This window comes from Limanda limanda, chromosome 9 (genome assembly GCF_963576545.1).
Source record: "Limanda limanda chromosome 9, fLimLim1.1, whole genome shotgun sequence".
Lineage (NCBI taxonomy): Eukaryota > Metazoa > Chordata > Actinopteri > Pleuronectiformes > Pleuronectidae > Limanda > Limanda limanda.
In genome coordinates, this window is record NC_083644.1 from 4,926,158 (window position 1) to 4,945,206 (window position 19,049).

Below are 19,049 nucleotides of genomic sequence, written 5' to 3' on the forward strand. Positions count from 1 at the left end.
GACCAGTCATTCGGAGAAGGTTTAAAAAATAAAGCTGTAAAGAAAAACCACCAACATCTGCTCAATGTCGAGGAGGTTGTGTTTTCGTTGGCATCGGGTTGGGTGTCCGTCGAGAGGATTACTCAGAAACTGCAGAATTGAATTCCATGATATTTCCTGGAGGGAACCAACAGGTTCTGATTCTGCTGGGAGAGTCGATATAACACTGACTGTGCTGTGCTCACCCACCACTGTATTTGAAATTCCACTTTTTGCTGATGATCACAGACTGGAGGCGTGAAATTTATCACATGCACCCCCCGCCTGTATCCGCCTCCTCACACACACACACACACACACACACACACACTCACACAAACACACACACAGCACATTTGCCTGTGTTCTGTTGCTATATGTTGTGATCATGAGAAAACTGCCAAATGTGATCAGTGTGACAAAGCTTTCTGTGGTACAGTATATTCAGCTCCGGAAGTCGTGCTCGCTGGTGACTAACCTGATTCCATCTGACAGCCTTCACATAATCTCCCCATCACACAACCCCCAATCCCCCCCCACCCACCCTCAAACACAAAAAAGGGGGATGCTGTGAAAGTGGAGACGGTGAATGAATTAGAAATGGTTTCCATTGCTGCTGCGGCACCGAGGAAGTCATAGTATGGATTTTTACTTTAACATTAAAAAGGAAACACATGATTAATGACATTATGCATCGTTGTGTGTTTGTTGTGTTGGCATTGGGATGATTAATGTTCCAATTTCAGAAGGAAACGTCTGAGTTGTTCCCTGTTTTGATTTGGCTTATCTCCGCTTACCTACCATTGGTGTTGTTTGAATGTTGGAGGCTGATTGGAGGTTTGGACTGTTTTGTTTCCAAGTAATTGTTTTTTCTTTGTTGTCCTGTTGCTGAAATGAACGAGCGATTCTCTTCTGACATTAAGGAAAAGCAACAAGTCCTCAAAATAACCCCCAAAAACATTGAGGTCCTCTATCCCTTTGTCCTGAACTAGAGTCGTGTTGCTTCACGTCTTCAGGGGATGAATTAAAACAAAGCTAAAAACTTCCAGGTGGGTATTTTACTCTGAAAAGACAGATTTAATGGAACATTACATTCATTTCTATTAAGTTTAAAGGAGATACTGAGGTTTCCTTGGAAGAGACAATGAGGCCGTTACCTCAATGGACCAAAGGTTGTTTTTCTCTGACTCAGCTTGACTGAGCAGCGCTGCCTCTGATTCATCTATTATTCAGAGCCTTCAAATCAAGAGCACAAAGAAGAATATTGAGTTTAATGGGCAGATTCTTGCGCGTGGATGAACGCAAACCGTGACCACGTCGTGTCCGTCCCGTCGGTCACTCGTTACCGTGACAGCCGAGCGAGCCGAGGGCAGAAGTGAAAAAAAGCCGAGCGATGGCGTCATCAGGGAGATAAACAGATGAGGAGAGCAAATGGAACCGAGAGCAGAACAAGCCCCATGGATTGTGTTTCATCATCCCTCATTAGCTCCTGCACCTTTACATCACACTCAGAACTTATCAGAGTCAGAAACAGTACGAGGAAATATGTAATTTTAATAGTTTTATTAAATCTTTGCAAACCACCCGTTCGATCTCTCTCTCTCGCCAGTGTCACCACACGTTATGGTTCTTTAGGAAGTGAGAGATATTTACAGATCAGTTTCCTGGGAGTGCACTTGTTGTTCTGCTTTTTCATTTTTTTTTTTTTTTAAGGTAATTCAATTTCTCTCTGCAAACCCTTTATCAACTGCTCTGGTATTTATCTGTCATTCTAATGAGGCTGCTGTTCCCCCTCCTCCTCCCTTTGGGTGTGTGAAAGAATTTAAATCTATCAGATTATGCAGAACTCCTGCACATGGAAAAACTAATGAAAACAAGGCAGTGGGAAATTAATTTGAATTGATCTGAAAGCAAAGTCTCTGAAGCAAGGAAGAAAAAAAACGTGTGTGTGGGGGGGGGGAGAAACACGACTGAGCCCTTTAGAAGATCCTTGAAACAGCTGTGTTTCTGCACAGGCTCTAAGTTTCCCCCAGCAGTGCTTTAAAAGCTCCACTTTGAATACTAATATCACATGTGCCCACTGTTCCCCCATTTACATTCCCCCTTCAGTGCTTTTTCCAAATCATTATCATTCTGATTAATAATTCTCCCTCTGCATGGCCTTTCCGCATAGGCTTATCATGAAAGTGTGGAGTAATATGCATAGATCCCATATTAGCCCTCTACAGGCCGGGCGGCGGGAGATCAGACCGGTATCAGAGGTGTCTTCTTCTCAGTAATTCTCCAACTTGTTATAAAGTCTCTCTGATCTCCTCAACCACCGCTGCTTTGAAAAGGGCGGCGTGAAAAAAAGATATGTTGCGTTCAGTGAAGAAGATAAAAGACATCAGGGCTCCCTTGATGATGGATTAGACACCTGGTGCATCGGTGGAGGGGTCAGATATCGGATTTCATCACGGTCTTCATCACTCCCACGGCTGCTGTCCACTGTAAATCCACACCCACACATTTTAATAATTGGAGGAACATTAGCTTTTTCGTGCTCGAGTGCGTAGCAGCTCATTTAGCTTTGTGTATTTTCACGTTTTGCATTTTAAATCCCCAAAAAACATATTCGGCGATCGTGTGATCACAAGGAAAACAATTCTCACTGCGGATATTTAAAAAGAAATCTCTTTCCACTGCCTATTTAATTTCTTGTAAAATCTTGCGTGTGAAGGGTCTGCAGAATCAAAACTTAAACCTCTCTCTCCACGCTACTACAGAAGGAAACCATTGGTCTCTAAATGATAAACAGGCGATGGTAACGACAGATGATTCCTCAGTTTTGGGTTCAGGTCCTGAGGAATCATTTCCCTTTTGAATCCCTAACACATTTCATTGTGTGATCACAGAGGCTGAAACCTTTCTCGTGACATGGGAAGGAAATGAGAGATATTTTAAAACGTTGAAAATCTTCAAAAAATTAAGAAATCTCTTTTTACTGCCAGTGTTGAGTCGTTGTTCCCACATTATCCCAGTGGAGCGTCAGTGACCGATTTCGAAGTATAAATTTGGCCGTTGAAGATTCTGCAGAAACATGAATTCTCTGTGCCCTTCTCATTCCACGCTCATGATTTTACTGATTATTTTAACAGTGACACATGATTGTGTAATAAATAAATAATTATCTGAGCTGTTCATTGTTTCCACCTTCACATCGGAATAGTAGAACAGTGTCGAACCGAAACCTTAAAAGGAAACAGGTTTGCTTCCCCCACAGGTCAAACCGGTCGATCTATTCTCCACCGCTCTGTGCACACGTGTGATTAAATTCACAGTTTCTCTCTGACTATGAGTAAAATGCTTCAGTGAATACAAATCAGAGCAAGTAGCCGAGATCTTCTCTTATGATATTGTGTTGACCACAATGTGTCTGCTGTCACTCGTCTTCTGTCACATATTCTCTACGACACGTAATTTATGTATTTATATAAAAAATCCAAATGACCCTGATTTGAATGTTTCTACGCTGATGATCCTGTTATTTACTACTAGAGTCCAACAGATTCTAGTTCTCACTTTGCCATTTATTAATACTGCCCTGTAAGGTTTCGTTCAATTTACCAGTAGCACAAGAAAAAACATTGTGTTCCCATGGTAACACAGGAAATCTACTCATGAGAACCATTCATAGACCAAATGTTGAGGTAATTAATTTAAAGGCAAGTAAATAGACCTAATAGAAATTAAATAATCTACCACTCAAAATCTAAAGTAAAACCTTAAGTAAAATGTAACCTGCAAATTGAATTATCATATAAATGGAATGGAGTGAAAGGAAATCACAGAACTGGAGTAAGTTCTTCTTGGCCTGTTGGATAATGACTAAACAAAATAAATCAACAACCGCTAAACAAGGCTCATTATCACAGTTAAAAAAAGAATCATTAATATTTTAAAAACAATTATTTTCATCTGACGACGACGAAATTAGGCCCTGAAGGCTCTGATTGGTTTATTGATCAACAGCAAATGAGGAAGAAGACGGATGAAAGAAACACAGCAGAAAAACAACATCAGTTTGTACAGTTCCTGTCAGAGACTACTTTCATATTTCAATACCTTTTACTTTTACTGCTCTTACAGATCATAAAAGTTGACCAAACCTGGTTCCATCCTAGATTTAGAGCAAATAGATAAGCACATTTATTACCGTGCACATTTCAAATATTAGACATGAGGAAGAAGGTATCACTAAATATATAATTTACATCAAACAACAGCATTGCAAATGTGATAAATACATAAAACAGACACACAAAAAAAGGAAACCAGTCATATCTGCATGACAACCATTTAAAATAAAAGAGAACGTGGAACGAAGAGCTGTGATTGGTCGGCAGCTCTCCGAGGGTTGAGGAGTTCAAAGAGGGAACCTGGTGCGGCTTTAAAAAAAAACAAATCAAAGATCAGAAAAGAATCCATCCTGCACCTCAGTGGTAACCAGCGAGGAGAGGCCTGTCCGGGGGAGATATGGTCTCTGCTCCCTGTGCAGGTTAAAGACTCTCGGCTGCAGAGGAGATAAGGTTGAGTGTCTGACACCGAACACACACACACACACAGCTGCAACAGGAGGGAACGGACTCACAATCACAGGCAGAATGCTACCATGACAACAGACACGTTTCATAATGATTAATATTAGACTTGTAGGGATAATTGTGGTGTTTGCACTGATTAAATCACTTGATTTGTTATCATGTGAGAGACTGATTACTTTCTTTCTTTCTTTCACAGGCACAAGAATTATTAATAATGAAATTAAAATGCAAACTAAATTCATTTAGTCCCAGAAAATAAAGAATTCGTAGCAAACTAGGTTCTTCTTCATTTAAATAAATAAAAACTAATTTACAAACTGAAAATCAGTGTGTATTCATTCATCCTGTTCTTTCACTCAATCAAAATACATCACTCTAGTAAAGGGGATTTTCATTTTCGCCAGAACAGTGAAAGTTTATTTAATTTCTTTCACCATTTTTGAGTTTTCACACACAAACGCACACAATCACACAATGTGAACTGGCGCTGAGTTCCTCTGTTCCTGACGGTTTCCTGTTTCATACTCGACTTCACTCTCGCTTGCAGGAGACATTTAACGGGGTCCTGCTCTGATCCGCCCCCTCCACGAAATATCATGGAATTCAATTCAGTAGTTTCTGAGTAATCCTCCCGACGGACACACAACCCGACGCCAACGAAAACCACAACCTCCTCGACATTTAACAACGCTCTGTGTGAAAGATGTGGATCTGCACCAAATCTTGGGATTAAGTTCTAAAACCATTGAAAATACATTTAACCTGTTGAATCTTTGTTGAATCTTTAATATCTCAGCTACACATGTGTAGTAGTTACAGGTTTGTAGTAAACAAAGTCACCGCATTTCTACTTGGATCTGCATCAAATAACACACTCGTAGATCCCACTCTCCTAAATATGCTGGATCCTTTTCATCAGAATACATGAATTATTCATTCTGGAAATCTGTGAAAATGTCAAAAACCCATTAAAATGTGATGGTTTCTTTCTTGTTCCAGGACCCATCTTTCCACCAAGTTTCAAGGAAATGTGTTCAGTAGTTTTTGTGTCGTCTTGTTCACAAACAAACAAACAAACAAACAAACAGGCACAACTTTAAAGAAAGTTAAACAGAAATCCTGGAATCAGCCATTTGTCCGGATCCATTCCACATTCACTGGTTCTTTCTGTTTTCTCGTGGAAATCCATTCGGTAGATTTTCATGAATCCTCCTGAGAATTAAAGAAAACAAAAACCTGCTCGGCAGAGATAACTAATAACTTACGTCAACACGTGTTTCCTCTTGAATGGCTCCACAGAATAATTAATTGTTAAGTGACCTGATGGCAGAACATCGAGGACCTTATAGAACTTCCTCTGAGCCACGTTCAGAGTATTAATTTTTTGTGCGTAATCTTTTTTCCCGTGCATTGAAATGTGTTTTCTAATTAATAAAGCGATTCGGCTCCAGGCTGAGCGAGGGCAGCTCGAGACGTTTCCTTAAATCTGCGTCCTCACAGGGAACCGTGGTGTTCAGGGGCCGTCGGTAATTTAACTTTATCTTAATTAAATCAACGGTATTACCGTCATTATGTCGACTTTAATTGCATGATAATATATCCACTGAGGGTTTTTTTTTTCCTGTCCTGTTTGTGTTTCTCTCATACGATCGACCTTGAGTCTGGAATCCCTGCGTGTCCTTCATTAGCAATTACCAGCTGCGCTCTTCTCCCGAGATGTATAGATGTCTGTTGCCTTTGTGGGCGTCATTGTCGTCCCCCCCCCCCCCGGCGCTGATGGTCGACCTACTCTGAGGGGGGGGGGGGGGACTATCAGAACCTCCTGAACCCCACAAATCCCCCGTGTGAGATAAAGGAGCTGAATGTATTAGCGCCTCCAGAATGTGTCGGAGCTCTCTGAGGGAGGACGACACCTGTCACTCAAACTGAGATCTGCCTGAGCGACTACCCCCCCCCCCATCGGGATTCGTTGTCACATATTTAACTTTATTCTCATAAAACTGGGAGAATGTTCCAGAGGACGACTCACGTTGGTTGTGAATCGTAGCCTGTAGCTCGAGCCTTTGTTTGAATAGAGCCGGTTATTAAATTACATTAAATTATTTGTTGTTGGATTAAACTGAGAATCAGTCAACACGAACAAGGTGCTCGGAGAATTTATGCTTCAAACAGACGCCGGTGTTTGTCAGACAAACACTCGCAGGATGTTTGTGTGTGTGCTGAGGTGTTCAGGGACATGTGTGTGTGTTGATGACTAACACATTGTTAGTTCAGTTTAAGCTTTAACAAATAACAACTACACATTTTATCCATACTCTAAGTAAAACACTTGTAAATCCAACAACAGAATGAATTATAACATCATTATAACAGTGGTATTCTCTCAATTCAAAACTAATGTGTTTTAATGAATGACTACACGTTTGTCTTTAGGAACTTTGTGTTTGACCTTATAAGTTTGAGAAAGAGTCAGTTCAGTTTCGACGCTCCAAAGATATACTTCAACTGTGTAAATCTTTTCATAGAAGGGAAATTGATGCATAGACTAATATTGTTATGAGGAAGAAATGCTACGACCGACACAGCACCATGAGTAACGTCACTTTATTCATCTGGTTTAGAATGTGGACGCACACATCTCAGTCACAGTTTAGTTTTGGGTTAAACATTTTTTAATCGAAGTTCTGCACCACTGCCGAACAACACTAGCGAGTATTCCCTGTCCTCTGTCTTGCAGGCGCACGGCTATTCATTTTTCACTGGAAGCAACTGACGCAGAACAACAAGATAACAATTACATGTTTGATCCAAAGGTATATTCAAATTAATCAATAGACTATGGTCATAAATAAATTGGTTTATACAGTAGTTTATATTGATAGATTAACTGTGAGATGAGTATTAAGAGACAAACAGGTTAACGTCCAGCATCGTCCCTGGTGAAATACTCTTTGTTAATTCACCTCTGGTTCTGATGCTTCCTCTGGGTTTGATTAATGATCCTGAACGAGACCCACTCGGCTGCACCAGGTTTTTTTTTAACTTTCATTCCATTGAGCAGAAGAACTTTTGTTCAATCCCCCCTGAATATTTTCCTCCTTGATACTTTCATATCTGGTTCAGTTCACATTCATAACAAGACTCTGAAAAACTCACTAATTGCTTTGAGGTGCTGTCAAACTAAAGTTTTTATTTACTTCCTCCTTCGGGTGCATGTTTTTACTGGAAGTGAAAAAATAAGACTCATTTATCAAGTTGCTGGAGAAATAAACTTATTTATTACAATGAGCAAGGACACTGCCCCCCCTACACACACACACACACACACACACACACACACACACACACACACACACACACACACACACTGTCCTGCTGCTGTTATTACTCACTACAGAATTCTACAGCTGAAAATGGTCCCTAACAAATACACAACACTGTTTAGGTCATTTAATCAAATTAGAGCCAGAGTCCAGATTTTTCATTCAATTATTTAGCCTCGACAAATTATCTCAAACAACTTGTGACTCAGACGTTTGTCCTCCTCACTCGTCTTCAGCCGTTTCACAATCCGCCCGCACTGCCGAGCATCGTAAGCCGGTGTTAACTCGGCGTTCACCTTCGCCGCGCTCGTTCCCACGTCGGGGTCACGTGCAGGTTATTCTGTTCCCAGCAGGCGGGAAGAACTGGGAGAAACACATCTGACACCGGAACGGCCAAACAGAAAAACAAGTCACAATCGCTGATGATGCAACAGTTACCATTCAGTGGAAATCTCTTTGTAAAGAGCAGTGGACGACGGGGGGTCCGACCAGTGGTCCGTGTGTGAGGCTGCTGCCACTGTTGCATTTCGGACAAAATTAAATTAAATATATACAAATATATTATATGCATGAAAAAACATTTTACTCTGTTTGTTTTTCTTCTTGTTGGCCTGGAAATGATGATTTAAGTCACTGAAATTTTACAAAGTTGAATGCAAAATAACTCATTTGGACACAGAACACAAAAATAAACAATAACCACATCGAGCTCTGGTTGAAAGGTAGAAATGATATCGGAGCCAAGGGATTGAAAAAGAAAACAATAACACCCGATGACCCTGAAAACATAGCGTATTGATCTTTGTTCCATGTGTGATGGATGGAGACAAAGCCGCTGAACCGTCGTGATGCAGGACCCACAATGCACCAGTGCAGGCTCCTCACCTTGGACAGCGACCACCACCCGCGGCTCCCCAGGAGAGGAGAGGGAGGGGTGTGGGGGGGCGTGTGAACCCACGGACCCGAACACAGCCGGTGAACCGGGAACAGAAGAGAGGAGTCCAAGGTGAGATCATGAGTTCTGCTCTCACTGGAGTTTCGTGCCTCACGGCTCCGACCCTGACTCCAGATCACCTCGGTGGTCCCGGACCCCCCGGACCCCCCCCGGCCTCCACGTGACCCACCAACCTGCTTCGAGGACGTGTTCACAAACTACTAATTGTTCCTCATCTTCTCTTTTCTGACAAAGCATCAGTTGAAAGGGATTTCTGTTCATCTTGAGCCAAGGAGAGTAAAATCAGACAGTTAATTACGGCTCTTTCATCTGTGTCCATGACACCGGCCTGTTGGCAGGAAGTCAAACTGCTTTTTGTTTGTTTTCCTCTTTTCCACTTTGATATCTGCTTCGTTTCAAACCCACAACAAGACACCGAAACTCGGTAATTGCTTCGGTGAATTGTCAAGCTGACGAAAGTTTTTTTTATTTGTTTTTCGCGCCTTCGGGTTCTTAGTTATCAAACATTTAAGAATTAAATCGAGGAAATGATCTTAATTTTAAAGTGAAAAACAAGATGCTGAGGACCGGCCAATCAGAAACAATCACTTATACCTCACATCCTGCTCCTTTGTTCTTTTTGAGCTTTTCTGCTAAATAATCGGAGTTAAACTTTAGAAACTTGAAATTAAATGGATCCAGACAAATGATCTCTGTCTTTAACATTTTAGATTCTTGTTGATGTCAAGATGTGAGAAAAGAGGATATTAAAAAGACAAGATGGAGACAAAAGAGAGAAAAGAGGGAGTTGAAAAGACCAGAGTTTGAAAAAACTTTACTAGCTGAAGAAAGAGAAGAAGTAATTTAGGCTCGGTAAATGCATATTGGTATTTTTTTGTTTATCCTAATTCATTCAAATCTATGTTCCACAAAATGCAAAGGACCGAGTGACCTTTCCCAAAGCCTTTTTAGTTTGAGTCTGATGGTGTTTGCTGTGATTCTCTTTTTTTTCAATCAACAGTTTTGTTTGTGAGTGTTTGTGTGTGTGTGTGTGTGTGTGTGTGTTTGTGTGTGTGTGTGTGTGTGTGTTTGTGTCGGTGAGCAAAACAATGGTGTCAGTGACGCACAAATCCACTTGTTTGCTGGTGCAACTCCAGTCTGGACGACATCCAGTAAACATGTCCGATGTGTGAAAAATCTGCCTTTGCTCTTTCTTCTACCACAGAGTCTCTCTCTCTCTCCCACACACACACACACACACACACACACACACACACACACACACACACACACACACACCAGCTCAAACTCCCTCTCAGTGAGGAGATTGTCTGGATTTTGCTTATTTCATGGATTAGTTACAGGAGGGGCTTTTAAAATTGTATCCGAGTGAATGTTTTCGGGGGGGAACCTCTGTGCAACCTTGACGCTTCCCCACTGTCTGCCAGACTTAGGCTCATCTTCTCTGTAATAAAGCCAGACACAAAAGAGAATCCCGGCTCCTGCCCTGTACGCCCTGAATGCTGTGCTTCCTTTCTTTGTGCACAACAGAGTCTATTGGCTGTGCTGCTCGGGAGGTTCACTCCAGTAAAACGTGTAATTTGATCCTGAGGAGACTCTGAAAGGGACAGAAGATACAGTGCACGCAGAGAGGGAATGAATTATTACCCAGTTTGGAAGCGATAATGAAAAGGAAATCCAGCAAATATCATGAAATCACAGACATAATTAATCTTAAATACCTCTCACACAATCGGGATAACACTTTCTTTGAGTTGTGACCAGATACAAAGGTTTGAATCCACAGCTTGTCAGACATTTACGATGGAGAGAAATAGTTTGTAAATTACGAAAAAGATCATCGCTCATATGAGTCAGAATTTGTCATATTCGCCCATTTTCTAATATAAGTTATTTCCTGTCATGTACGTTTTATCTGGCACTCTGAAAGGAAAGGAAATCATTTTGTGATTTTAAAAGCTCATCAAAATAAACTGCTAACACTGCTATAAATATTATATGTTATATTCAGTATAATGGCTCATCAAAAATAGACGCACCAGGCTCTGCTGTGAATGAATGCAAGTTGTGCATCAAGTTGAAAGTTAATGACAGATCGGGATCACTGGTCCGAGCGGAGCTGACAGGAACAGGAGTGTGAGTGCTTCCAGGCACCGAGACGAACCTGTGCTGTGCAGGCCTCTTTCATCCACCTTGTCTGATCTCATTGTGCAGCTTAATAAAGCAGGTTGCATTAGTGCCGGGGCGGGGATGTAAACACAGACGATTACACGGTCCTGAACTCGCCGGGGAGATAAAGAGGTATTTGACGACCAGGGTCTCCATGAGTGTAAAGTCTCGTGTTCATGTCTTCACAGCGTTAACACGACACTCCACCGCTGTTGGTTCTTCTCTGTGGTGGAGTCGCAGCAGAAACTACACAACTTCAGTCATCGTCTGCATGGATTTCACATTTTTATAAAGTCCAGGACCGTTTTACCAGGTATGGTGGACATGGGCCTAATGGTAGGGTTGCCATGGTAGTCCTGGTAACCTGTGTGTGTTGTACAGACACGTACTAATCACATTACTCTATCAGCAGTAGCTTCCATGTTCATCATGGAGTCAGATCACCAGAAGGAGTCGTATCACGTGATGAAGATTTGGTGTTTAAGGATGATAAAAACATTATGGATGTTTTGAAGGTAAACTGACAGGTAGGACAACGTGTCAGCGGTGCAGAACAAACAGATCTATAATGAAGCAACAGCCCACAACACTAAGTTGGAAAACCTTTATCATAAAGTCTTATATATAATATATGATGCGCTTAATCATCTATTTGTCATAATCAGTTGAAGATTTCATTAAAAAAAGTTATAAATCTCTTTTAGTTGGTTAACAACTTGGCTCTAATAAGTCACTTTATCTATTTCACCCCCCAAAAAATCTGTCTCTGTGAATCTGACCGTGTGGCTGAATAAAGCAGCTTCTTCATGTGTACTGATGTAATGTACCACAGGCTGCATTTCCTCATCCAGTTTATCTCTTGGGAATCAAACCCCCTGCTTGTGTAATACACATCAAAAGGTTACTGTGTTGTCGGGATCTAGTAACATCAAAACTGGATGTGTCCCTTACCTTTAATGAACGGGTCCGAGCCTCGGGGCGCTCTGTTAAAAGTCTCACTTCAAAGTGTCACGGCCCTTTTATGGAAAACAGCCTCCGACTCAGCCCAGCACTTCACTCTTCAGTTAGAGTCCAGGGCCTCGAGATACTGTGGGAGGAAGTGGAGAGGAGTCTCTGGTTTTCACTGAGAAACACAAAACATGACATATTTCAAAAGTCCACTATCAAATGGGCAATTTTTAAATTGAGAGAAACGGACAATAATTAAATTTCCACCTTGTTTACTGAACATTTGAGTTTCTGAGCTCCGTCCACATCCTGCACCAGATGATTACCAGAAGTTGTGGAAATCTTCTCAGACTCTGCACGACTCACAGGATGAAAATGACTCAAATCCACGCAGGTCTTCTTTTTTTTATTATTCAAATCAGCCTCTGCTTTTAGACCTGACAGAGACTAACACCTGTGAACAGCTGCACAGTGGGAATGAATCCCATATTCAAAACAGTCGCGTCTCATGACAATGTGGTTGTGAGTTCTGGCTGCACCGGTGAAGCCGTTGATCTCGTGCTCGTCCACGTTTTCGTGCCTCAGCCTCGGGCGGCTGTCTCCATGGCAGTGCTTCCTCTCCCCTGAGGATTTTCTGCAGGGCTGTTTTCTTTTTTTCTATTCACCGTGAAAACAACAGAGAGGTTTTTTCTCTTTCTCTCTCGTCTTTTTTTACCTGGGATGAGTCTGGCTCTGGATTCCGCTGCCAGTCGGTCCCGGGTGATTATTCTCCAGCGCTCTGGCAGCCTGTTGTCCACAACACAAGGGCTTTTTTCTGATGGACTTGGCCCCACAGTTGGTTCCATTCAACCTGAAGACAGGGGGGGGGGCTTCAGGGGACTTTGGAGGCCCCAGTCAAATTAGAGCTGGGAGACCCTGCACGATTAGGGTTGCAACTCTCAGCTCTGGGGCCCAGGCAGTTTTGCCCACCCTGTTGCAACGCCCCTGCCTAAAAGAACTATATGGAATTATTTTTGTGGTTTGTTGAGTCTTGTTTTCTTTCTCATTGTTTAGTGTCTCATATACTGATACCTCAGATACCACAATATGCGTAAATAATAAACCTCTGAGTATAAATGGAGTCTGTCTGTTTAGCAGCTGCTCTTACGAAACAACTTCAAACTTAGTCTCTGAATTATGAGGACCGGATAAAGTGCAGTGTAAGTTATTTAGATGGAAACATGGCTTTTAAGAGTTGTCTGCCGCTCACACACGCACAACACAGCAGGAGGTTCAGACGAGTTCGCATCAGCAACAAATCCTCTGCATGATTCAGACGAGAGGTGGAGCGGCAGACAAAGACAGAAGGCCATGAATTAAACTTCAATAACTGCTCATATTTCTAGTTGTTTTATTAAAAGTACTGGAAAACAGTCAGAGATGTTCAAAACTGTGAACTCCACCGTGGATCATAGGAAAGTCTTACCCCCAAAACAGTGATGGGGCGAAATTCCGCAGTCAGACTCTGGCTCCTATAGTTTGATTAACCGGTAAATACCTGGAGGTCCTAAAGAGGTTTTATGGATTCTTGGATTCCCCATTAGGACCTGACCGCCGGAGAATCCATGTTGGGCGATAACCCGAGCGACTGTTTTAATTCCTGGTTGACAGTGAAGGATACACACAGTAACTCTGCCTGATCAGAATTCATCACAGGGCCCAGGGCTGCGTAATCATTCAGCTGTGGACCCAGAAGGTTCAGGGTCGGACTCCCGGGTCCTTTCACGGTCGCTGACCTCAGCAAGGACGTTGCACTTCAGCTCGGAGAGGATCACGAGGCTGGTGATGATGAACTTTGACCGCTCTGCCTCCGCAGCCACTTGTTTAGAGTTTATATCAATTAGGAGCAGTGACTTCTTAACGCTCGACTTGCTGCACATTAGAACGTGTTAGTGCAGCTGAGTGGATTTTGAATCAGTGCCATTATACTCCCGTACGACTGGAAGCAGTTTAAAAAGGTCTGTGGACAAACGGTGGGGGAAGGTTTCATTTGAACACGTTTGGATAATTACTTAGATGTTATTTCATTATAATTCTACATTTCTTCATTAAAATGTCCAAAAACAAACATATACTTTGTTTACTTTTTTGTTCAAACAGATTAATCCCCAGTTTAATTCAAGGTAACAGGACGTTTAGCCTTTTAAATTGCGTCATGTCCACTTTACACATAGATTATTATTTTTTGGCTAGTTAGCTCTTTTTTCCCTCCATTGTTTGCGTCAGTCACTGGTTATGGATCATGATTTGTTGGTCGTTGTTTTGATTGAGCGACCCCTAGTGGCCGAAGTTACATATTGTACATTTTTACTTTTTTTGGCCTCAATTTATGGTGCAAACTTTGTAATTCATGAATAAGGAAAATACAAAATATTGCTTATAGTTTCTAAAAAAGACGTCATTCACTATGGTTGTTTGCCCTTTTGCATTTATACCATGCATGGGTCTTGGAGTGCACTTTCTGAAATGTCAAGCTGGCTCCATGACCATGAGTATGAACTCTTCCTCCCTTACTTTCTTCCTCTGTCTCTCTCTCCCTCTCTCTCAGCGACTGGTGCTTCCTGCATTAAGGTCACATGTTGGTAAGATTAAAAACGGTCTCTGTTCATATCCATCCTAGTTTAATGTAACACGTGCACAAATTAGATGAGAGCTCGAGATAATTATTTTAATTACATTAACAATGGCTCTGTTTTTCAATGTTTTCTACTGAGCATGAATATATTTATATATAAATCTGTGCAGTCTATGTGAAATACATTGAGAAGAGCAATGAATATGGAGTTTGTGTGGAAAAAGGTGGACTAGAGCAATATTTTTTAGTATGTTATGATTTATTTTGCTTTAGTTTTTACAGCATTGACCAAACAGACAATAATAATAATAATCCACACATTTAAATCTCATCACTTGCCGGCGCCATCACCTCATTGAAAAATAGTTTGTCACTGAAGCGCAATGCATTCTGGGATAAACTGGACCGGGGAGGATCCACCCGTTTGAGACCTTTGTTTCTCGGGGATTGAAAGGACCCAGTTTTCAAATGCAGCCGTCAAAAGGAAGCGGCCCCTGATTTGAGACACAGCTTGAACCTCCCATGAGCCTTTGCTCTCATGCTGTCCACCACCTCGTTATAATATTGTTGATTGATTATAAAGTTTTCATGATCATTCTCTTTCCCGCACCGGGCATGGGAATCATTCTGCAGAGGCAGGGACATATAGATCAGGGGTGTGTGTGTGGGGGGGTTCCCTGGGGATTTACACCCACAGTGTATTTCAGAAGCGGGGGTGAGCAGAGGTAGAGTGTGTGATAGCTGAAGCTGAGCAGAAAGCATGGCTGTGGGGGAAGCTGGGGGCGCTGATAGGCACCGGGAGGTCAGGAGGAAGACTGGAGTTGGGGGGGGGGGTTGAGGATGGAACTGGGTATTTATGGTAGAGCACCGGTCTCTATACCCGCAATTACACACACATGACGGACACAAAAAGAGAGATGTAGACGGGGGGGGGGTGTCCAGATATAGGTTTGTGATTTGTGGATGAAATGAAATTAGTGACATCACTGGAAATAACGGGATTTGTTTGAATATCACATTCGAATGTTGACTGAGCAAATTGAGGTTGAGTTTTGAAATCAGCGTTAATCATTCTCTCAGCTATTTGTTCTGTGTCTGTTCCTCACAATGTCTCACAGGCTGCGTCCAGATTCTCAACACTGAGCAGCTGGGTGAGATTTTCAAAAAAAGCTAATTTTCATAATTACGAGTAAAAATGTAAAAGAAGGTGTGTTTGTGTCTGATTGGTTCAAATGGGAGCCAATGGGATTTTAGGGAGTTCACTGTTACTGGGGTGTCACAGGGTTTCCATAAGCCATGACGGGTCTGGTCACCTGTGTTTGTGTGTTTCAGCTGAATGTGTGTGTCTGTGTGTGTGTGTGTGTGTGTGTGTGTGTGTGTGTGTGTGTGTGTGTGTGTGTGTGTGTGTGTGTGTAGTAAAGCTCTGACACATCCCACCCACACACTCTCTCCTCCCTCTCTCCCTCAGCTTGGCAGTAATCGCTGGTTAGAGGCTCAGCTCGTCTCGCTGAGTTTAACCAAGGTTTTTTCTCCTGATGCTGAAAACGTGTCTCATCTGAGCCGTCAGCAAAAAACACCGACTGATGCCCGGCCACATGGACACACAATGTTCCCGCTGAGCCTGTGTACGCTTCTGGGTTTGTTGTTGTCGTGCAGGTCCTGTTGTTTTTTGGGGGCTTCTGCACGTTGAGGCGTTCCAGCAGCGTAAGAAATCATTGGGGTTCTGCGTGGGATCGTCACAGCATCACTCCAACACCACATGGATGTTCTGTGCAGCGTTCTGACGGACGGATGCATGTTTTCTGCTGAGATCTTTCTTGCTCTTGATGGCGACTCGTCCTTGAAATGTTTTGTACGCTCCAAACCTCAGCTTGTGTAACAGATAACACCAAAGAAACGGCTCAGGAGCTTCGAGCCTCGCCACGCTCGTTAATATACCACAGTCAGACGTCAGTTAGCTCGTTAGCATGCAACCATTTATTCAGATAATCAGTTTTACAAAATATTCAACCTGATATTTCAATAATAACATGTAAATCAAATCCACTTTGCACAAGTGTACACCTTCCAGGCACAGGTTATTAGCTATCTAATAAACAACATCCGTTACATCGTTAATTATGACTAAGACATATATTTGAGACAGATTAACCATGAACATTATTATAACTAGTTATTAATAAACCAATTTTAGTTCTTCTGTTTAATAGAATCACAAATGCAAGACTTCTCTGCATTGATTATGCTGTGAAAGAAAAGTTTTAATATCGGTAAATGTTAATAATGAAATCTCCATGATTACATGGGTCAGAACGGTTGATTTTAATGGGCAATCTAATAAAAACACTTGGGCTCCAGTGTGTTGGTCATTGATACCAATTTTTAGTGCCAAATTTTATTGTACAAATTCCAACTACAAGTTCCTTATCTCGCCATGTTAAAGAAAGTAGAAAAGAAATCGGTTGAGTGGTTTCTGAGGAGACCTGCTCACATTTGAGTAACAGTAACAACACAAGTCCCAGAGGAGTCGAGGATTGATCTGCGCTTCACATATCCTCCATCTTCTTCAACATCTCTGAGGATCGATGAGAACACAGTGTTGAATCTGCTGAGTATTGGAGGATCTGCTGGATGTTTCACAACAGGGCGACTCAGACCAGGACGGCAGCGATGGAGCGATGATTGCTCAGTTTACGTTCAGACCACATCTCCCAGAGGTCGGAAACCCCCGAGAGATCCGCGGGCCTCTAATGCCCATTAAGTCTTTTATTAAAGTGTGAGGAACAACTGCACCAGGACCCAGGAGACTCTTTGTTCGGGCGACTGAAAGACATTGCTCCCTCATGCTCTAATAAAGGACTTTTAACTCCTATCAGAACGGCTCAGCCCCCCCCGGGGATCGCTGACCTGAACACAGGCTGAGCACTGACTGTTTTACGTCTTACTCTTAAAACCGATTACACTTTGGACGAGCACCTGATTGTGTGGAGCTTATCTTTCTCTCTTTAAAACCCTGTGTCGTGCTCTCACTCACAGCGCAGCTCTGGAGGAAGCAGCGTCACACGGTCCAACACAGACTGTTTTGGTAAAAATCAGGACAAAACGATAGAATAATAATGTAATTTCCATCAATACCAATATAACAAATGTTTAATATATATGTAAATATATTCCTTAACCATTGTGCAAGGACAGTGAGGAGGTACAACACATATCGATATTGTCTCGAGCATGTTTGGCCTCATCCACCAGCCCTTGGTTAAAATTTTTTTTAAATATGAGATGCGTTATGACATTTCAGGGCCGGGTCTAGACAGGCATGTATGAGGGGGCAGCCACAAATCTTGAGGGGGCATTGTGCTTTATTATATTATTATTATTATAAATTGGGATTTAGTTTGAGGGGGCACAACATTTATTTGAGGGGGCCAGGCCCCCTCTTGCCCCTGCCTAGACCCGGCCCTGTGACATTTGCAGAATGAATTAGCAAATTTGACATTTGGGAGAAATGCTCATTTACGCGTTGATGAGATAGATGAGATAATTGTTGCTTCTCTTATTTTTGTACGGTGAACGTGAAGCTAATACAAAAAGCTTGTTAGTTTTATTGACTGGAAAAAAGGGAGGAAAAAATGCCTGTAGAAGAATAACAAGATCCAACTAAAAAAAACATGGTCAGAAGTCAATGGTGCAGAGTTTTACTGTTATTTTATAGTCATGATTATCAAGATATTGATATATACACAGGTAGAAGCACGTGGTCGACTTGCATCCTGCACTTTGAGCTCGAGCTGGTTTGATCGGAGAGAAGTGGAAAAATCCTCCAATGTGCAAGTGTCCCTGGTTTTTAACATTGATGGAAGGTGTATTACAGGTTTTAGCAGTAAAACACACACCAGTTGATTAAATTAACAGACTAAGCAGAAATCCTTTCATCACATTAGTATGTTAACAATCAGAGGTCAACATATTGTTTTGCCTAAATCAGCCTCACAGCCACCATTGAGACCATTGTTTTCCTTTTTTAAAATCAGGATTGATCATCTTTCTCTCTCGCGGCCTAATTAAATCACAAATCACCTCATTTTATCCTCTATTCTCTCTCTTTAGCGGTAACATTCTAAATGAAACTGCAGATCTTCGAGCGTCTTTACACTGCACTCCCCGCGATATCGAGAGCCATCATTTTCTCAGCGTGTACAAACAACACCTGCTCGGAGACATCTCGACCCGGCTCCCTCCAGCTGCTTATCTGTGTGGTCGTGACGGCTCATTGGCTTTATGATGATTACGTTAACTGAGATAACCTTTTCCTGCTTTTCACAGATGTCAGTAATTTGGGGAAGAAGGAGGGTGGAGGGATCAGTTTTGTCACTTCCGCTAATTTCAGGTATTAGTCAGGTCCCTTCAGTCTCCATCCTCATCAGGAATCAATGTGT